Source organism: Vanacampus margaritifer, chromosome 17 (assembly GCF_051991255.1).
Source record: "Vanacampus margaritifer isolate UIUO_Vmar chromosome 17, RoL_Vmar_1.0, whole genome shotgun sequence".
Classification (NCBI taxonomy): Eukaryota; Metazoa; Chordata; class Actinopteri; order Syngnathiformes; family Syngnathidae; genus Vanacampus; species Vanacampus margaritifer.
In genome coordinates this window covers 2,124,793-2,148,007 of record NC_135448.1, presented here as the reverse complement: position 1 = coordinate 2,148,007, position 23,215 = coordinate 2,124,793, and positions in this window count along the sequence as shown.

The window sequence follows — 23,215 nt, the reverse complement described above, 5'->3', positions numbered from 1 at the left end:
TGGAATCATCTTCAGGATGCTAGAATACACTAAATACAGCAAAAATTTTGAGTCTACAACGTTTAGTTTAGGTGTGAGAGCCAAAATGAACTTTTTATTGCTTTAAACGCGTTTTCAGCCCCTGATTGTACACTTAAGGTGAAAATGTCAAAATCTTCAAAATGAGCATAAGCACAATGAAATTAATGCTGGAATCATCTTCAGGATGCTAGAATACACTAAATACAGCAAAAATTTTGAGTCTACAACGTTTAGTTTAGGTGTGAGAGCCAAAATGAACTTTTTATTGCTTTAAATGCGTTTTCAGCCTGATTTTGCACTTTAGGTGAAAATGTCAAAATCTTAAAAATGAGCATAAGCACAATGAAATTAATGCTGGAATCATCTTCAGGATGCTAGAATACACTAAATACAGCAAAAATTTTGAGTCTACAACGTTTAGTTTAGGTGTGAGAGCCAAAATGAACTTTTTATTGCTTTAAATGCGTTTTCAGCCTGATTGTGCACTTTAGGTGAAAATGTCAAAATCTTAAAAATTAGCATAAGCACAATGAAATTAATGCTGGAATCATCTTCAGGATGCTAGAATACACTAAATACAGCAAAAATTTTGAGTCTACAACGTTTAGTTTAGGTGTGAGAGCCAAAATGAACTTTTTATTGCTTTAAACTCGTTTTCAGCCCCTGATTGTACACTTAAGGTGAAAATGTCAAAATCTTCAAAATGAGCATAAGCACAATGAAATTAATGCTGGAATCATCTTCAGGATGCTAGAATACACTAAATACAGCAAAAATTTTGAGTCTACAACGTTTAGTTTAGGTGTGAGAGCCAAAATGAACTTTTTATGGCTTTAAATGCGTTTTCAGCCTGATTGTGCACTTTAGGTGAAAATGTCAAAATCTTCAAAATGAGCATAAGCACAATGAAATTAATGCTGGAATCATCTTCAGGATGCTAGAATACACTAAATACAGCAAAAATTTTGAGTCTACAACGTTTAGTTTAGGTGTGAGAGCCAAAATGAACTTTTTATTGCTTTAAACGCGTTTTCAGCCCCTGTTTGTACACTTAAGGTGAAAATGTCAAAATCTTCAAAATGAGCATAAGCACAATGAAATTAATGCTGGAATCATCTTCAGGATGCTAGAATACACTAAATACAGCAAAAATTTTGAGTCTACAACGTTTAGTTTAGGTGTGAGAGCCAAAATGAACTTTTTATTGCTTTAAACGCGTTTTCAGCCCCTGATTGTACACTTAAGGTGAAAATGTCAAAATCTTCAAAATGAGCATAAGCACAATGAAAATAATGCTGGAATCATATTCAGGATGCTAGAATACACTAAATACAGCAAAAATTTTGAGTCTACAACGTTTATTTTAGGTGTTTGAGCCAAAATGAACTTTTTATTGCTTTAAATGCGTTTTCAGCCTGATTGTGCACTTTAGGTGAAAATGTCAAAATCTTCAAAATGAGCATAAGCACGATGAAATTAATGCTGGAATCATCTTCAGGATGCTAGAATACACTGAATACAGCAAAAATTTTGAGTCTACAACGTTTAGTTTAGGTGTGAGAGCCAAAATGAACTTTTTATTGCTTTAAACGCGTTTTCAGCGCCTGATTGTACACTTAAGGTGAAAATGTCAAAATCTTCAAAATGAGCATAAGCACAATGAAATTAATGCTGGAATCATCTTCAGGATGCTAGAATACACTAAATACAGCAAAAATTTTGAGTCTACAACGTTTAGTTTAGGTGTGAGAGCCAAAATGAACTTTTTATTGCTTTAAATGCGTTTTCAGCCTGATTGTGCACTTTAGGTGAAAATGTCAAAATCTTAAAAATGAGCATAAGCACAATGAAATTAATGCTGGAATCATCTTCAGGATGCTAGAATACACTAAATACAGCAAAAATTTTGAGTCTACAACGTTTAGTTTAGGTGTGAGAGCCAAAATGAACTTTTTATTGCTTTAAACGCGTTTTCAGCCCCTGATTGTACACTTAAGGTGAAAATGTCAAAATCTTCAAAATGAGCATAAGCACAATGAAATTAATGCTGGAATCATCTTCAGGATGCTAGAATACACTAAATACAGCAAAAATTTTGAGTCTACAACGTTTAGTTTAGGTGTGAGAGCCAAAATGAACTTTTTATTGCTTTAAATGCGTTTTCAGCCTGATTGTGCACTTTAGGTGAAAATGTCAAAATCTTAAAAATGAGCATAAGCACAATGAAATTAATGCTGGAATCATCTTCAGGATGCTAGAATACACTAAATACAGCAAAAATTTTGAGTCTACAACGTTTAGTTTAGGTGTGAGAGCCAAAATGAACTTTTTATTGCTTTAAACGCGTTTTCAGCCCCTGATTGTACACTTAAGGTGAAAATGTCAAAATCTTCAAAATGAGCATAAGCACAATGAAATTAATGCTGGAATCATCTTCAGGATGCTAGAATACACTAAATACAGCCAAAATTTTGAGTCTACAACGTTTAGTTTAGGTGTGAGAGCCAAAATGAACTTTTTATTGCTTTAAATGCGTTTTCAGCCTGATTGTGCACTTAAGGTGAAAATGTCAAAATCTTCAAAATGAGCATAAGCTCGATGAAATTAATGCTGGAATCATCTTCAAGATGCTAGAATACACTGAATACAGCAAAAATTTTGAGTCTACAACGTTTAGTTTAGGTGTGAGAGCCAAAATGAACTTTTTATTGCTTTAAACGCGTTTTCAGCGCCTGATTGTACACTAAAGGTGAAAATGTCAAAATCTTCAAAATGAGCATAAGCACAATGAAATTAATGCTGGAATAATCTTCAGGATGCTAGAATACACTAAATACAGCAAAAATTTTGAGTCTACAACGTTTAGTTTAGGTGTGAGAGCCAAAATGAACTTTTAATTGCTTTAAATGTGTTTTCAGCCTGATTGTGCACTTTAGGTGAAAATGTCAAAATCTTAAAAATGAGCATAAGCACAATGAAATTAATGCTGGAATCATCTTCAGGATGCTAGAATACACTAAATACAGCAAAAATTTTGAGTCTACAACGTTTAGTTTAGGTGTGAGAGCCAAAATGAACTTTTTATTGCTTTAAACGCGTTTTCAGCCCCTGATTGTACACTTAAGGTGAAAATGTCAAAATCTTCAAAATGAGCATAAGCACAATGAAATTAATGCTGGAATCATCTTCAGGATGCTAGAATACACTAAATACAGCAAAAATTTTGAGTCTACAACGTTTAGTTTAGGTGTGAGAGCCAAAATGAACTTTTTATTGCTTTAAATGCGTTTTCAGCCTGATTGTACACTTAAGGTGAAAATGTCAAAATCTTCAAAATGAGCATAAGCACAATGAAATTAATGCTGGAATCATCTTCTGGATGCTAGAATACACTAAATACAGCAAAAATTTTGAGTCTACAACGTTTAGTTTAGGTGTGTGAGCCAAAATTAACTTTTTATTGCTTTAAATGCGTTTTCAGCCTGATTGTGCACTTTAGGTGAAAATGTCAAAATCTTAAAAATGAGCATAAGCACAATGAAATTAATGCTGGAATCATCTTCAGGATGCTAGAATACACTAAATACAGCAAAAATTTTGAGTCTACAACGTTTAGTTTAGGTGTGAGAGCCAAAATGAACTTTTTATTGCTTTAAACGCGTTTTCAGCCCCTGATTGTACACTTAAGGTGAAAATGTCAAAATCTTCAAAATGAGCATAAGCACAATGAAATTAATGCTGGAATCATCTTCAGGATGCTAGAATACACTAAATACAGCAAAAATTTTGAGTCTACAACGTTTATTTTAGGTGTGTGAGCCAAAATGAACTTTTTATTGCTTTAAATGCGTTTTCAGCCTGATTGTGCATTTTAGGTGAAAATGTCAAAATCTTCAAAATGAGCATAAGCACGATGAAATTAATGCTGGAATCATCTTCAGGATGCTAGAATACACTGAATACAGCAAAAATTTTGAGTCTACAACGTTTAGTTTAGGTGTGAGAGCCAAAATGAACTTTTTATTGCTTTAAACGCGTTTTCAGCCCCTGATTGTACACTTAAGGTGAAAATGTCAAAATCTTCAAAATGAGCATAAGCACAATGAAATTAATGCTGGAATCATCTTCAGGATGCTAGAATACACTAAATACAGCAAAAATTTTGAGTCTACAACGTTTAGTTTAGGTGTGAGAGCCAAAATGAACTTTTTATTGCTTTAAACGCGTTTTCAGCCCCTGATTGTACACTTAAGGTGAAAATGTCAAAATCTTCAAAATGAGCATAAGCACAATGAAATTAATGCTGGAATCATCTTCAGGATGCTAGAATACACTAAATACAGCAAAAATTTTGAGTCTACAACGTTTATTTTAGGTGTGTGAGCCAAAATGAACTTTTTATTGCTTTAAACGCTTTTTCAGCCTGATTGTGCACTTTAGGTGAAAATGTCAAAATCTTCAAAATGAGCATAAGCACGATGAAATTAATGCTGGAATCATCTTCAGGATGCTAGAATACACTGAATACAGCAAAAATGTTGAGTCTACAACGTTTAGTTTAGGTGTGAGAGCCAAAATGAACTTTTTATTGCTTTAAATGCGTTTTCAGCCTGATTGTGCACTTTAGGTGAAAATGTCAAAATCTTAAAAATGAGCATAATCACAATGAAATTAATGCTTGAATCATCTTCAGGATGCTAGAATAACTAAATACAGCAAAAATTTTGAGTCTACAACGTTTAGTTTAGGTGTGAGAGCCAAAATGAACTTTTTATTGCTTTAAACGCGTTTTCAGCCCCTGATTGTGCACTTTAGGTGAAAATGTCAAAATCTTCAAAATGAGCATAAGCACAATGAAATTAATGCTGGAATCATCTTCAGGATGCTAGAATACACTAAATACAGCAAAAATGTTGAGTCTACAACGTTTAGTTTAGGTGTGAGAGCCAAAATGAACTTTTTATTGCTTTAAACGCGTTTTCAGCCCCTGATTGTACACTTAAGGTGAAAATGTCAAAATCTTCAAAATGAGCATAAGCACAATGAAATTAATGCTGGAATCATCTTCAGGATGCTAGAATACACTAAATACAGCAAAAATTTTGAGTCTACAACGTTTAGTTTAGGTGTGAGAGCCAAAATGAACTTTTTATTGCTTTAAATGCGTTTTCAGCCTGATTGTGCACTTTAGGTGAAAATGTCAAAATCTTAAAAATGAGCATAAGCACAATGAAATTAATGCTGGAATCATCTTCAGGATGCTAGAATACACTAAATACAGCAAAAATTTTGAGTCTACAACGTTTAGTTTAGGTGTGAGAGCCAAAATGAACTTTTTATTGCTTTAAACGCGTTTTCAGCGCCTGATTGTACACTTAAGGTGAAAATGTCAAAATCTTCAAAATGAGCATAAGCACAATGAAATTAATGCTGGAATCATCTTCAGGATGCTAGAATACACTAAATACAGCAAAAATTTTGAGTCTACAACGTTTAGTTTAGGTGTGAGAGCCAAAATGAACTTTTTATTGCTTTAAATGCGTTTTCAGCCTGATTGTGCACTTTAGGTGAAAATGTCAAAATCTTAAAAATGAGCATAAGCACAATGAAATTAATGCTGGAATCATCTTCAGGATGCTAGAATACACTAAATACAGCAAAAATTTTGAGTCTACAACGTTTAGTTTAGGTGTGAGAGCCAAAATGAACTTTTTATTGCTTTAAACGCGTTTTCAGCCCCTGATTGTACACTTAAGGTGAAAATGTCAAAATCTTCAAAATGAGCATAAGCACAATGAAATTAATGCTGGAATCATCTTCAGGATGCTAGAATACACTAAATACAGCAAAAATTTTGAGTCTACAACGTTTAGTTTAGGTGTGAGAGCCAAAATGAACTTTTTATTGCTTTAAACGCGTTTTCAGCCCCTGATTGTACACTTAAGGTGAAAATGTCAAAATCTTCAAAATGAGCATAAGCACAATGAAATTAATGCTGGAATCATCTTCAGGATGCTAGAATACACTAAATACAGCAAAAATTTTGAGTCTACAACGTTTATTTTAGGTGTGTGAGCCAAAATGAACTTTTTATTGCTTTAAATGCGTTTTCAGCCTGATTGTGCACTTTAGGTGAAAATATCAAAATCTTAAAAATGAGCATAAGCACGATGAAATTAATGCTGGAATCATCTTCAGGATGCTAGAATACACTGAATACAGCAAAAATTTTGAGTCTACAACGTTTAGTTTAGGTGTGAGAGCCAAAATGAACTTTTTATTGCTTTAAACGCATTTTCAGCCCCTGATTGTACACTTAAGGTGAAAATGTCAAAATCTTCAAAATGAGCATAAGCACAATGAAATTAATGCTGGAATCATCTTCAGGATGCTAGAATACACTAAATACAGCAAAAATTTTGAGTCTACAACGTTTAGTTTAGGTGTGAGAGCCAAAATGAACTTTTTATTGCTTTAAATGCGTTTTCAGCCTGATTGTGCACTTTAGGTGAAAATGTCAAAATCTTAAAAATGAGCATAAGCACAATGAAATTAATGCTGGAATCATCTTCAGGATGCTAGAATACACTAAATACAGCAAAAATTTTGAGTCTACAACGTTTAGTTTAGGTGTGAGAGCCAAAATGAACTTTTTATTGCTTTAAACGCGTTTTCAGCGCCTGATTGTACACTTAAGGTGAAAATGTCAAAATCTTCAAAATGAGCATAAGCACAATGAAATTAATGCTGGAATCATCTTCAGGATGCTAGAATACACTAAATACAGCAAAAATTTTGAGTCTACAACGTTTAGTTTAGGTGTGAGAGCCAAAATGAACTTTTTATTGCTTTAAATGCGTTTTCAGCCTGATTGTGCACTTTAGGTGAAAATGTCAAAATCTTAAAAATGAGCATAAGCACAATGAAATTAATGCTGGAATCATCTTCAGGATGCTAGAATACACTAAATACAGCAAAAATTTTGAGTCTACAACGTTTAGTTTAGGTGTGAGAGCCAAAATGAACTTTTTATTGCTTTAAACGCGTTTTCAGCCCCTGATTGTACACTTAAGGTGAAAATGTCAAAATCTTCAAAATGAGCATAAGCACAATGAAATTAATGCTGGAATCATCTTCAGGATGCTAGAATACACTAAATACAGCAAAAATTTTGAGTCTACAACGTTTAGTTTAGGTGTGAGAGCCAAAATGAACTTTTTATTGCTTTAAACGCGTTTTCAGCCCCTGATTGTACACTTAAGGTGAAAATGTCAAAATCTTCAAAATGAGCATAAGCACAATGAAATTAATGCTGGAATCATCTTCAGGATGCTAGAATACACTAAATACAGCAAAAATTTTGAGTCTACAACGTTTAGTTTAGGTGTGAGAGCCAAAATGAACTTTTTATTGCTTTAAACGCGTTTTCAGCCCCTGATTGTACACTTAAGGTGAAAATGTCAAAATCTTCAAAATGAGCATAAGCACAATGAAATTAATGCTGGAATCATCTTCAGGATGCTAGAATACACTAAATACAGCAAAAATTTTGAGTCTACAACGTTTAGTTTAGGTGTGAGAGCCAAAATGAACTTTTTATTGCTTTAAATGCGTTTTCAGCCTGATTGTGCACTTAAGGTGAAAATGTCAAAATCTTAAAAATGAGCATAAGCACAATGAAATTAATGCTGGAATCATTTTCAGGATGCTAGAATACACTAAATACAGCAAAAATTTTGAGTCTACAACGTTTAGTTTAGGTGTGAGAGCCAAAATGAACTTTTTATTGCTTTAAACGCGTTTTCAGCCCCTGATTGTACACTTAAGGTGAAAATGTCAAAATCTTCAAAATGAGCATAAGCACAATGAAATTAATGCTGGAATCATCTTCAGGATGCTAGAATACACTAAATACAGCAAAAATTTTGAGTCTACAACGTTTATTTTAGGTGTGTGAGCCAAAATGAACTTTTTATTGCTTTAAATGCGTTTTCAGCCTGATTGTGCACTTTAGGTGAAAATATCAAAATCTTAAAAATGAGCATAAGCACGATGAAATTAATGCTGGAATCATCTTCAGGATGCTAGAATACACTGAATACAGCAAAAATTTTGAGTCTACAACGTTTAGTTTAGGTGTGAGAGCCAAAATGAACTTTTTATTGCTTTAAACGCATTTTCAGCCCCTGATTGTACACTTAAGGTGAAAATGTCAAAATCTTCAAAATGAGCATAAGCACAATGAAATTAATGCTGGAATCATCTTCAGGATGCTAGAATACACTAAATACAGCAAAAATTTTGAGTCTACAACGTTTAGTTTAGGTGTGAGAGCCAAAATGAACTTTTTATTGCTTTAAATGCGTTTTCAGCCTGATTGTGCACTTTAGGTGAAAATGTCAAAATCTTAAAAATGAGCATAAGCACAATGAAATTAATGCTGGAATCATCTTCAGGATGCTAGAATACACTAAATACAGCAAAAATTTTGAGTCTACAACGTTTAGTTTAGGTGTGAGAGCCAAAATGAACTTTTTATTGCTTTAAACGCGTTTTCAGCGCCTGATTGTACACTTAAGGTGAAAATGTCAAAATCTTCAAAATGAGCATAAGCACAATGAAATTAATGCTGGAATCATCTTCAGGATGCTAGAATACACTAAATACAGCAAAAATTTTGAGTCTACAACGTTTAGTTTAGGTGTGAGAGCCAAAATGAACTTTTTATTGCTTTAAATGCGTTTTCAGCCTGATTGTGCACTTTAGGTGAAAATGTCAAAATCTTAAAAATGAGCATAAGCACAATGAAATTAATGCTGGAATCATCTTCAGGATGCTAGAATACACTAAATACAGCAAAAATTTTGAGTCTACAACGTTTAGTTTAGGTGTGAGAGCCAAAATGAACTTTTTATTGCTTTAAACGCGTTTTCAGCCCCTGATTGTACACTTAAGGTGAAAATGTCAAAATCTTCAAAATGAGCATAAGCACAATGAAATTAATGCTGGAATCATCTTCAGGATGCTAGAATACACTAAATACAGCAAAAATTTTGAGTCTACAACGTTTAGTTTAGGTGTGAGAGCCAAAATGAACTTTTTATTGCTTTAAACGCGTTTTCAGCCCCTGATTGTACACTTAAGGTGAAAATGTCAAAATCTTCAAAATGAGCATAAGCACAATGAAATTAATGCTGGAATCATCTTCAGGATGCTAGAATACACTAAATACAGCAAAAATTTTGAGTCTACAACGTTTAGTTTAGGTGTGAGAGCCAAAATGAACTTTTTATTGCTTTAAACGCGTTTTCAGCCCCTGATTGTACACTTAAGGTGAAAATGTCAAAATCTTCAAAATGAGCATAAGCACAATGAAATTAATGCTGGAATCATCTTCAGGATGCTAGAATACACTAAATACAGCAAAATTTTTGAGTCTACAACGTTTATTTTAGGTGTGAGAGCCAAAATGAACTTTTTATTGCTTTAAATGCGTTTTCAGCCTGATTGTGCACTTTAGGTGAAAATGTCAAAATCTTAAAAATGAGCATAAGCACAATGAAATTAATGCTGGAATCATCTTCAGGATGCTAGAATACACTAAATACAGCAAAAATTTTGAGTCTACAACGTTTAGTTTAGGTGTGAGAGCCAAAATGAACTTTTTATTGCTTTAAACGCGTTTTCAGCCCCTGATTGTACACTTAAGGTGAAAATGTCAAAATCTTCAAAATGAGCATAAGCACAATGAAATTAATGCTGGAATCATCTTCAGGATGCTAGAATACACTAAAGACAGCAAAAATTTTGAGTCTACAACGTTTATTTTAGGTGTGTGAGCCAAAATGAACTTTTTATTGCTTTAAATGCGTTTTCAGCCTGATTGTGCACTTTAGGTGAAAATGTCAAAATCTTCAAAATGAGCATAAGCACGATGAAATTAATGCTGGAATCATCTTCAGGATGCTAGAATACACTGAATACAGCAAAAATTTTGAGTCTACAACGTTTAGTTTAGGTGTGAGAGCCAAAATGAACTTTTTATTGCTTTAAACGCGTTTTCAGCCCCTGATTGTAAACTTAAGATGAAAATGTCAAAATCTTAAAAATGAGCATAAGCACAATGAAATTAATGCTGGAATCATCTTCAGGATGCTAAAATACACTAAATACAGCAAAAATTTTGAGTCTACAACGTTTAGTTTAGGTGTGAGAGCCAAAATAAACTTTTATTGCTTTAAATGCGTTTTCAGCCTGATTGTGCACTTTAGGTGAAAATGTCAAAATCTTAAAAATGAGCATAAGCACAATGAATTTAATGCTGGAATCATCTTCAGGATGCTAGAATACACTAAATACAGCAAAAATTTTGAGTCTACAACGTTTAGTTTAGGTGTGAGAGCCAAAATGAACTTTTTATTGCTTTAAACGCGTTTTCAGCGCCTGATTGTACACTTAAGGTGAAAATGTCAAAATATTTAAAATGAGCATAAGCACAATGAAATTAATGCTGGAATCTTCTTCAGGATGCTAGAATACACTAAATACAGCAAAAATTTTGAGTCTACAACGTTTAGTTTAGGTGTGAGAGCCAAAATGAACTTTTTATTGCTTTAAACGCGTTTTCAGCCTGATTGTGCACTTAAGGTGAAAATGTCAAAATCTTAAAAATGAGCATAAGCACAATGAAATTAATGCTGGAATCATCTTCAGGATGCTAGAATACACTAAATACAGCAAAAATTTTGAGTCTACAACGTTTAGTTTAGGTGTGAGAGCCAAAATGAACTTTTTATTGCTTTAAACGCGTTTTCAGCCCCTGATTGTACACTTAAGGTGAAAATGTCAAAATCTTCAAAATGAGCATAAGCACAATGAAATTAATGCTGGAATCATCTTCAGGATGCTAGAATACACTAAATACAGCAAAAATTTTGAGTCTACAACGTTTATTTTAGGTGTGTGAGCCAAAATGAACTTTTTATTGCTTTAAATGCGTTTTCAGCCTGATTGTGCACTTTAGGTGAAAATGTCAAAATCTTCAAAATGAGCATAAGCACGATGAAATTAATGCTGGAATCATCTTCAGGATGCTAGAATACACTAAATACAGCAAAAATTTTGAGTCTACAACGTTTAGTTTAGGTGTGAGAGCCAAAATGAACTTTTTATTGCTTTAAACGCGTTTTCAGCCCCTGATTGTAAACTTAAGATGAAAATGTCAAAATCTTAAAAATGAGCATAAGCACAATGAAATTAATGCTGGAATCATCTTCAGGATGCTAGAATACACTAAATACAGCAAAAATTTTGAGTCTACAACGTTTAGTTTAGGTGTGAGAGCCAAAATGTACTTTTTATTGCTTTAAACGCGTTTTCAGCCCCTGATTGTACACTTAAGATGAAAATGTCAAAATCTTAAAAATGAGCATAAGCACAATGAAATTAATGCTGGAATCATCTTCAGGATGCTAAAATACACTAAATACAGCAAAAATTTTGAGTCTACAACGTTTAGTTTAGGTGTGAGAGCCAAAATGAACTTTTTATTGCTTTAAATGCGTTTTCAGCCTGATTGTGCACTTTAGGTGAAAATGTCAAAATCTTAAAAATGAGCATAAGCACAATGAAATTAATGCTGGAATCATCTTCAGGATGCTAGAATACACTAAATACAGCAAAAATTTTGAGTCTACAACGTTTAGTTTAGGTGTGAGAGCCAAAATGAACTTTTTATTGCTTTAAATGCGTTTTCAGCCTGATTGTGCACTTTAGGTGAAAATGTCAAAATCTTAAAAATGAGCATAAGCACAATGAAATTGATGCTGGAATCATCTTCAGGATGCTAGAATACACTAAATACAGCAAAAATTTTGAGTCTACAACGTTTAGTTTAGGTGTGAGAGCCAAAATGAACTTTTTATTGCTTTAAACGCGTTTTCAGCCCCTGATTGTACACTTAAGGTGAAAATGTCAAAATCTTCAAAATGAGCATAAGCACAATGAAATTAATGCTGGAATCATCTTCAGGATGCTAGAATACACTAAATACAGCAAAAATTTTGAGTCTACAACGTTTAGTTTAGGTGTGAGAGCCAAAATGAACTTTTTATTGCTTTAAATGCGTTTTCAGCCTGATTGTGCACTTTAGGTGAAAATGTCAAAATCTTAAAAATGAGCATAAGCACAATGAAATTAATGCTGGAATCATCTTCAGGATGCTAGAATACACTAAATACAGCAAAAATTTTGAGTCTACAACGTTTAGTTTAGGTGTGAGAGCCAAAATGAACTTTTTATTGCTTTAAACGCGTTTTCAGCCCCTGATTGTACACTTAAGGTGAAAATGTCAAAATCTTCAAAATGAGCATAAGCACAATGAAATTAATGCTGGAATCATCTTCAGGATGCTAGAATACACTAAATACAGCAAAAATTTTGAGTCTACAACGTTTAGTTTAGGTGTGAGAGACAAAATGAACTTTTTATTGCTTTAAACGCGTTTTCAGCCCCTGATTGTACACTTAAAGTGAAAATGTCAAAATCTTAAAAATGAGCATAAGCACAATGAAATTATTGCTGGAATCATCTTTAGGATGCTAGAATACACTAAATACAGCAAAAATTTTGAGTCTACAAGGTTTAGTTTAGGTGTGAGAGCCAAAATGAACTTTTTATTGCTTTAAACGCGTTTTCAGCCCCTGATTGTACACTTAAGGTGAAAATGTCAAAATCTTAAAAATGAGCATAAGCACAATGAAATTAATGCTGGAATCATCTTCAGGATGCTAGAATACACTAAATACAGCAAAAATGTTGAGTCTACAACGTTTTGTTTAGGTGTGAGAGCCAAAATGAACTTTTTATGGCTTTAAATGCGTTTTCAGCCTGATTGTGCACTTTAGGTGAAAATGTCAAAATCTTCAAAATGAGCATAAGCACAATGAAATTAATGCTGGAATCATCTTCAGGATGCTAGAATACACTAAATACAGCAAAAATTTTGAGTCTACAACGTTTAGTTTAGGTGTGAGAGCCAAAATGAACTTTTTATTGCTTTAAACGCGTTTTCAGCCTGATTGTGCACTTTAGGTGAAAATGTCAAAATCTTAAAAATGAGCATAAGCACAATGAAATTAATGCTGGAATCATCTTCAGGATGCTAGAATACACTAAATACAGCAAAAATTTTGAGTCTACAACGTTTAGTTTAGGTGTGAGAGCCAAAATGAACTTTTTATTGCTTTAAACGCGTTTTAAGCCCCTGATTGTACACTTAAGGTGAAAATGTCAAAATCTTCAAAATGAGCATAAGCACAATGAAATTAATGCTGGAATCATCTTCAGGATGCTAGAATACACTAAATACAGCAAAAAATTTTGAGTCTACAACGTTTAGTTTAGGTGTGAGAGCCAAAATGAACTTTTTATTGCTTTAAACGCGTTTTCAGCCTGATTGTGCACTTTAGGTGAAAATGTCAAAATCTTAAAAATGAGCATAAGCACAATGAAATTAATGCTGGAATCATCTTCAGGATGCTAGAATACACTAAATACAGCAAACATTTTGAGTCTACAACGTTTAGTTTAGGTGTGAGAGCCAAAATGAACTTTTTATTGCTTTAAACGCGTTTTCAGCCTGATTGTGCACTTTAGGTGAAAATGTCAAAATCTTCAAAATGAGCATAAGCACAATGAAATTAATGCTGGAATCATCTTCAGGATGCTAGAATACACTAAATACAGCAAAAGTTTTGAGTCTACAACGTTTAGTTTAGGTGTGAGAGCCAAAATGAACTTTTTATTGCTTTAAACGAATTTTCAGCTTGATTGTGCACTTTAGGTGAAAATGTCAAAATCTTAAAAATGAGCATAAGCACAATGAAATTAATGCTGGAATCATCTTCAGGATGCTAGAATACACTAAATACAGCAAAAATTTTGAGTCTACAACGTTTAGTTTAGGTGTGAGAGCTAAAATGAACTTTTTATTGCTTTAAACGCGTTTTCAGCATGATTGTGCACTTTAGGTGAAAATGTCAAAATCTTCAAAATGAGCATAAGCACAATGAAATTAATGCTGGAATCATCTTCAGGATGCTAGAATACACTAAATACAGCAAAAATTTTGAGTCTACAACGTTTAGTTTAGGTGTGAGAGCCAAAATGAACTTTTTATTGCTTTAAACGCGTTTTCAGCCCCTGATTGTACACTTAAGGTGAAAATGTCAAAATCTTCAAAATGAGCATAAGCACAATGAAATTAATGCTGGAATCATCTTCAGGATGCTAGAATACACTAAATACAGCAAAAATTTTGAGTCTACAACGTTTAGTTTAGGTGTGAGAGCCAAAATGAACTTTTTATTGCTTTAAATGCGTTTTCAGCCTGATTGTGCACTTTAGGTGAAAATGTCAAAATCTTAAAAATGAGCATAAGCACAATGAAATTAATGCTGGAATCATCTTCAGGATGCTAGAATACACTAAATACAGCAAAAAATTTGAGTCTACAACGTTTAGTTTAGGTGTGAGAGCCAAAATGAACTTTTTATTGCTTTAAACGCGTTTTCAGCCCCTGATTGTACACTTAAGGTGAAAATGTCAAAATCTTCAAAATGAGCATAAGCACAATGAAATTAATGCTGGAATCATCTTCAGGATGCTAAAATACACTAAATACAGCAACAATTTTGAGTCTACAACGTTTAGTTTAGGTGTGAGAGCCAAAATGAACTTTTTATTGCTTTAAATGCGTTTTCAGCCTGATTGTGCACTTTAGGTGAAAATGTCAAAATCTTAAAAATGAGCATAAGCACAATGAAATTAATGCTGGAATCATCTTCAGGATGCTAGAATACACTAAATACAGCAAAAATTTTGAGTCTACAACGTTTAGTTTAGGTGTGAGAGCCAAAATGAACTTTTTATTGCTTTAAACGCGTTTTCAGCCCCTGATTGTACACTTAAGGTGAAAATGTCAAAATCTTCAAAATGAGCATAAGCACAATGAAATTAATGCTGGAATCATCTTCAGGATGCTAGAATACACTAAATACAGCAAAAATTTTGAGTCTACAACGTTTAGTTTAGGTGTGAGAGACAAAATGAACTTTTTATTGCTTTAAACGCGTTTTCAGCCCCTGATTGTACACTTAAAGTGAAAATGTCAAAATCTTAAAAATGAGCATAAGCACAATGAAATTATTGCTGGAATCATCTTTAGGATGCTAGAATACACTAAATACAGCAAAAATTTTGAGTCTACAAGGTTTAGTTTAGGTGTGAGAGCCAAAATGAACTTTTTATTGCTTTAAACGCGTTTTCAGCCCCTGATTGTACACTTAAGGTGAAAATGTCAAAATCTTAAAAATGAGCATAAGCACAATGAAATTAATGCTGGAATCATCTTCAGGATGCTAGAATACACTAAATACAGCAAAAATGTTGAGTCTACAACGTTTTGTTTAGGTGTGAGAGCCAAAATGAACTTTTTATGGCTTTAAATGCGTTTTCAGCCTGATTGTGCACTTTAGGTGAAAATGTCAAAATCTTAAAAATGAGCATAAGCACAATGAAATTAATGCTGGAATCATCTTCAGGATGCTAGAATACACTAAATACAGCAAAAATTTTGAGTCTACAACGTTTAGTTTAGGTGTGAGAGCCAAAATGAACTTTTTATTGCTTTAAACGCGTTTTCAGCCTGATTGTGCACTTTAGGTGAAAATGTCAAAATCTTAAAAATGAGCATAAGCACAATGAAATTAATGCTGGAATCATCTTCAGGATGCTAGAATACACTAAATACAGCAAAAATTTTGAGTCTACAACGTTTAGTTTAGGTGTGAGAGCCAAAATGAACTTTTTATTGCTTTAAACGCGTTTTCAGCCTGATTGTGCACTTTAGGTGAAAATGTCAAAATCTTCAAAATGAGCATAAGCACAATGAAATTAATGCTGGAATCATCTTCAGGATGCTAGAATACACTAAATACAGCAAAAATTTTGAGTCTACAAGGTTTAGTTTAGGTGTGAGAGCCAAAATGAACTTTTTATTGCTTTAAACGCGTTTTCAGCCCCTGATTGTACACTTAAGGTGAAAATGTCAAAATCTTCAAAATGAGCATAAGCACAATGAAATTAATGCTGGAATCATCTTCAGGATGCTAGAATACACTAAATACAGCAAAAATTTTGAGTCTACAACGTTTAGTTTAGGTGTGAGAGCCAAAATGAACTTTTTATTGCTTTAAATGCGTTTTCAGCCTGATTGTGCACTTTAGGTGAAAATGTCAAAATCTTAAAAATGAGCATAAGCACAATGAAATTAATGCTGGAATCATCTTCAGGATGCTAGAATACACTAAATACAGCAAAAATTTTGAGTCTACAACGTTTAGTTTAGGTGTGAGAGCCAAAATGAACTTTTTATTGCTTTAAATGCGTTTTCAGCCTGATTGTGCACTTTAGGTGAAAATGTCAAAATCTTAAAAATGAGCATAAGCACAATGAAATTAATGCTGGAATCATCTTCAGGATGCTAGAATACACTAAATACAGCAAAAATTTTGAGTCTACAACGTTTAGTTTAGGTGTGAGAGCCAAAATGAACTTTTTATTGCTTTAAACGCGTTTTCAGCCTGATTGTGCACTTTAGGTGAAAATGTCAAAATCTTCAAAATGAGCATAAGCACAATGAAATTAATGCTGGAATCATCTTCAGGATGCTAGAATACACTAAATACAGCAAAAATTTTGAGTCTACAACGTTTAGTTTAGGTGTGAGAGCCAAAATGAACTTTTTATTGCTTTAAACGCGTTTTCAGCCTGATTGTGCACTTTAGGTGAAAATGTCAAAATCTTAAAAATGAGCATAAGCACAATGAAATTAATGCTGGAATCATCTTCAGGATGCTAGAATACACTAAATACAGCAAAAATTTTGAGTCTACAACGTTTAGTTTAGGTGTGAGAGCCAAAATGAACTTTTTATTGCTTTAAACGCGTTTTAAGCCCCTGATTGTACACTTAAGGTGAAAATGTCAAAATCTTCAAAATGAGCATAAGCACAATGAAATTAATGCTGGAATCATCTTCAGGATGCTAGAATACACTAAATACAGCAAAAAATTTTGAGTCTACAACGTTTAGTTTAGGTGTGAGAGCCAAAATGAACTTTTTATTGCTTTAAACGCGTTTTCAGCCTGATTGTGCACTTTAGGTGAAAATGTCAAAATCTTAAAAATGAGCATAAGCACAATGAAATTAATGCTGGAATCATCTTCAGGATGCTAGAATACACTAAATACAGCAAACATTTTGAGTCTACAACGTTTAGTTTAGGTGTGAGAGCCAAAATGAACTTTTTATTGCTTTAAACGCGTTTTCAGCCTGATTGTGCACTTTAGGTGAAAATGTCAAAATCTTCAAAATGAGCATAAGCACAATGAAATTAATGCTGGAATCATCTTCAGGATGCTAGAATACACTAAATACAGCAAAAGTTTTGAGTCTACAACGTTTAGTTTAGGTGTGAGAGCCAAAATGAACTTTTTATTGCTTTAAACGAATTTTCAGCTTGATTGTGCACTTTAGGTGAAAATGTCAAAATCTTAAAAATGAGCATAAGCACAATGAAATTAATGCTGGAATCATCTTCAGGATGCTAGAATACACTAAATACAGCAAAAATTTTGAGTCTACAACGTTTAGTTTAGGTGTGAGAGCTAAAATGAACTTTTTATTGCTTTAAACGCGTTTTCAGCATGATTGTGCACTTTAGGTGAAAATGTCAAAATCATCAAAATGAGCATAAGCACAATGAAATTAATGCTGGAATCATCTTCAGGATGCTAGAATACACTAAATACAGCAAAAATTTTGAGTCTACAACGTTTAGTTTAGGTGTGAGAGCCAAAATGAACTTTTTATTGCTTTAAATGCGTTTTCAGCCCCTGATTGTACACTTAAGGTGAAAATGTCAAAATCTTCAAAATGAGCATAAGCACAATGAAATTAATGCTGGAATCATCTTCAGGATGCTAGAATACACTAAATACAGCAAAAATTTTGAGTCTACAACGTTTAGTTTAGGTGTGAGAGCCAAAATGAACTTTTTATTGCTTTAAACGCGTTTTCAGCCCCTGATTGTACACTTAAGGTGAAAATGTCAAAATCTTCAAAATGAGCATAAGCACAATGAAATTAATGCTGGAATCATCTTCAGGATGCTAGAATACACTAAATACAGCAAAAATGTTGAGTCTACAACGTTTTGTTTAGGTGTGAGAGCCAAAATGAACTTTTTATGGCTTTAAATGCGTTTTCAGCCTGATTGTGCACTTTAGGTGAAAATGTCAAAATCTTCAAAATGAGCATAAGCACAATGAAATTAATGCTGGAATCATCTTCAGGATGCTAGAATACACTAAATACAGCAAAAATTTTGAGTCTACAACGTTTAGTTTAGGTGTGAGAGCCAAAATGAACTTTTTATTGCTTTAAACGCGTTTTCAGCCCCTGATTGTACACTTAAGGTGAAAATGTCAAAATCTTCAAAATGAGCATAAGCACAATGAAATTAATGCTGGAATCATCTTCAGGATGCTAGAATACACTAAATACAGCAAAAATTTTGAGTCTACAACGTTTAGTTTAGGTGTGAGAGACAAAATGAACTTTTTATTGCTTTAAACGCGTTTTCAGCCCCTGATTGTACACTTAAAGTGAAAATGTCAAAATCTTAAAAATGAGCATAAGCACAATGAAATTATTGCTGGAATCATCTTTAGGATGCTAGAATACACTAAATACAGCAAAAATTTTGAGTCTACAAGGTTTAGTTTAGGTGTGAGAGCCAAAATGAACTTTTTATTGCTTTAAACGCGTTTTCAGCCCCTGATTGTACACTTAAGGTGAAAATGTCAAAATCTTAAAAATGAGCATAAGCACAATGAAATTAATGCTGGAATCATCTTCAGGATGCTAGAATACACTAAATACAGCAAAAATGTTGAGTCTACAACGTTTTGTTTAGGTGTGAGAGCCAAAATGAACTTTTTATGGCTTTAAATGCGTTTTCAGCCTGATTGTGCACTTTAGGTGAAAATGTCAAAATCTTCAAAATGAGCATAAGCACAATGAAATTAATGCTGGAATCATCTTCAGGATGCTAGAATACACTAAATACAGCAAAAATTTTGAGTCTACAACGTTTAGTTTAGGTGTGAGAGCCAAAATGAACTTTTTATTGCTTTAAACGCGTTTTAAGCCCCTGATTGTACACTTAAGGTGAAAATGTCAAAATCTTCAAAATGAGCATAAGCACAATGAAATTAATGCTGGAATCATCTTCAGGATGCTAGAATACACTAAATACAGCAAAAAATTTTGAGTCTACAACGTTTAGTTTAGGTGTGAGAGCCAAAATGAACTTTTTATTGCTTTAAACGCGTTTTCAGCCTGATTGTGCACTTTAGGTGAAAATGTCAAAATCTTAAAAATGAGCATAAGCACAATGAAATTAATGCTGGAATCATCTTCAGGATGCTAGAATACACTAAATACAGCAAACATTTTGAGTCTACAACGTTTAGTTTAGGTGTGAGAGCCAAAATGAACTTTTTATTGCTTTAAACGCGTTTTCAGCCTGATTGTGCACTTTAGGTGAAAATGTCAAAATCTTCAAAATGAGCATAAGCACAATGAAATTAATGCTGGAATCATCTTCAGGATGCTAGAATACACTAAATACAGCAAAAGTTTTGAGTCTACAACGTTTAGTTTAGGTGTGAGAGCCAAAATGAACTTTTTATTGCTTTAAACGAATTTTCAGCTTGATTGTGCACTTTAGGTGAAAATGTCAAAATCTTAAAAATGAGCATAAGCACAATGAAATTAATGCTGGAATCATCTTCAGGATGCTAGAATACACTAAATACAGCAAAAATTTTGAGTCTACAACGTTTAGTTTAGGTGTGAGAGCTAAAATGAACTTTTTATTGCTTTAAACGCGTTTTCAGCATGATTGTGCACTTTAGGTGAAAATGTCAAAATCTTCAAAATGAGCATAAGCACAATGAAATTAATGCTGGAATCATCTTCAGGATGCTAGAATACACTAAATACAGCAAAAATTTTGAGTCTACAACGTTTAGTTTAGGTGTGAGAGCCAAAATGAACTTTTTATTGCTTTAAATGCGTTTTCAGCCTGATTGTGCACTTTAGGTGAAAATGTCAAAATCTTAAAAATGAGCATAAGCACAATGAAATTAATGCTGGAATCATCTTCAGGATGCTAGAATACACTAAATACAGCAAAAAATTTGAGTCTACAACGTTTAGTTTAGGTGTGAGAGCCAAAATGAACTTTTTATTGCTTTAAACGCGTTTTCAGCCCCTGATTGTACACTTAAGGTGAAAATGTCAAAATCTTCAAAATGAGCATAAGCACAATGAAATTAATGCTGGAATCATCTTCAGGATGCTAAAATACACTAAATACAGCAACAATTTTGAGTCTACAACGTTTAGTTTAGGTGTGAGAGCCAAAATGAACTTTTTATTGCTTTAAATGCGTTTTCAGCCTGATTGTGCACTTTAGGTGAAAATGTCAAAATCTTAAAAATGAGCATAAGCACAATGAAATTAATGCTGGAATCATCTTCAGGATGCTAGAATACACTAAATACAGCAAAAATTTTGAGTCTACAACGTTTAGTTTAGGTGTGAGAGCCAAAATGAACTTTTTATTGCTTTAAACGCGTTTTCAGCCCCTGATTGTACACTTAAGGTGAAAATGTCAAAATCTTCAAAATGAGCATAAGCACAATGAAATTAATGCTGGAATCATCTTCAGGATGCTAGAATACACTAAATACAGCAAAAATTTTGAGTCTACAACGTTTAGTTTAGGTGTGAGAGACAAAATGAACTTTTTATTGCTTTAAACGCGTTTTCAGCCCCTGATTGTACACTTAAAGTGAAAATGTCAAAATCTTAAAAATGAGCATAAGCACAATGAAATTATTGCTGGAATCATCTTTAGGATGCTAGAATACACTAAATACAGCAAAAATTTTGAGTCTACAAGGTTTAGTTTAGGTGTGAGAGCCAAAATGAACTTTTTATTGCTTTAAACGCGTTTTCAGCCCCTGATTGTACACTTAAGGTGAAAATGTCAAAATCTTAAAAATGAGCATAAGCACAATGAAATTAATGCTGGAATCATCTTCAGGATGCTAGAATACACTAAATACAGCAAAAATGTTGAGTCTACAACGTTTTGTTTAGGTGTGAGAGCCAAAATGAACTTTTTATGGCTTTAAATGCGTTTTCAGCCTGATTGTGCACTTTAGGTGAAAATGTCAAAATCTTAAAAATGAGCATAAGCACAATGAAATTAATGCTGGAATCATCTTCAGGATGCTAGAATACACTAAATACAGCAAAAATTTTGAGTCTACAACGTTTAGTTTAGGTGTGAGAGCCAAAATGAACTTTTTATTGCTTTAAACGCGTTTTCAGCCTGATTGTGCACTTTAGGTGAAAATGTCAAAATCTTAAAAATGAGCATAAGCACAATGAAATTAATGCTGGAATCATCTTCAGGATGCTAGAATACACTAAATACAGCAAAAATTTTGAGTCTACAACGTTTAGTTTAGGTGTGAGAGCCAAAATGAACTTTTTATTGCTTTAAACGCGTTTTCAGCCTGATTGTGCACTTTAGGTGAAAATGTCAAAATCTTCAAAATGAGCATAAGCACAATGAAATTAATGCTGGAATCATCTTCAGGATGCTAGAATACACTAAATACAGCAAAAATTTTGAGTCTACAAGGTTTAGTTTAGGTGTGAGAGCCAAAATGAACTTTTTATTGCTTTAAACGCGTTTTCAGCCCCTGATTGTACACTTAAGGTGAAAATGTCAAAATCTTCAAAATGAGCATAAGCACAATGAAATTAATGCTGGAATCATCTTCAGGATGCTAGAATACACTAAATACAGCAAAAATTTTGAGTCTACAACGTTTAGTTTAGGTGTGAGAGCCAAAATGAACTTTTTATTGCTTTAAATGCGTTTTCAGCCTGATTGTGCACTTTAGGTGAAAATGTCAAAATCTTAAAAATGAGCATAAGCACAATGAAATTAATGCTGGAATCATCTTCAGGATGCTAGAATACACTAAATACAGCAAAAATTTTGAGTCTACAACGTTTAGTTTAGGTGTGAGAGCCAAAATGAACTTTTTATTGCTTTAAATGCGTTTTCAGCCTGATTGTGCACTTTAGGTGAAAATGTCAAAATCTTAAAAATGAGCATAAGCACAATGAAATTAATGCTGGAATCATCTTCAGGATGCTAGAATACACTAAATACAGCAAAAATTTTGAGTCTACAACGTTTAGTTTAGGTGTGAGAGCCAAAATGAACTTTTTATTGCTTTAAACGCGTTTTCAGCCTGATTGTGCACTTTAGGTGAAAATGTCAAAATCTTCAAAATGAGCATAAGCACAATGAAATTAATGCTGGAATCATCTTCAGGATGCTAGAATACACTAAATACAGCAAAAATTTTGAGTCTACAACGTTTAGTTTAGGTGTGAGAGCCAAAATGAACTTTTTATTGCTTTAAACGCGTTTTCAGCCTGATTGTGCACTTTAGGTGAAAATGTCAAAATCTTAAAAATGAGCATAAGCACAATGAAATTAATGCTGGAATCATCTTCAGGATGCTAGAATACACTAAATACAGCAAAAATTTTGAGTCTACAACGTTTAGTTTAGGTGTGAGAGCCAAAATGAACTTTTTATTGCTTTAAACGCGTTTTAAGCCCCTGATTGTACACTTAAGGTGAAAATGTCAAAATCTTCAAAATGAGCATAAGCACAATGAAATTAATGCTGGAATCATCTTCAGGATGCTAGAATACACTAAATACAGCAAAAAATTTTGAGTCTACAACGTTTAGTTTAGGTGTGAGAGCCAAAATGAACTTTTTATTGCTTTAAACGCGTTTTCAGCCTGATTGTGCACTTTAGGTGAAAATGTCAAAATCTTAAAAATGAGCATAAGCACAATGAAATTAATGCTGGAATCATCTTCAGGATGCTAGAATACACTAAATACAGCAAACATTTTGAGTCTACAACGTTTAGTTTAGGTGTGAGAGCCAAAATGAACTTTTT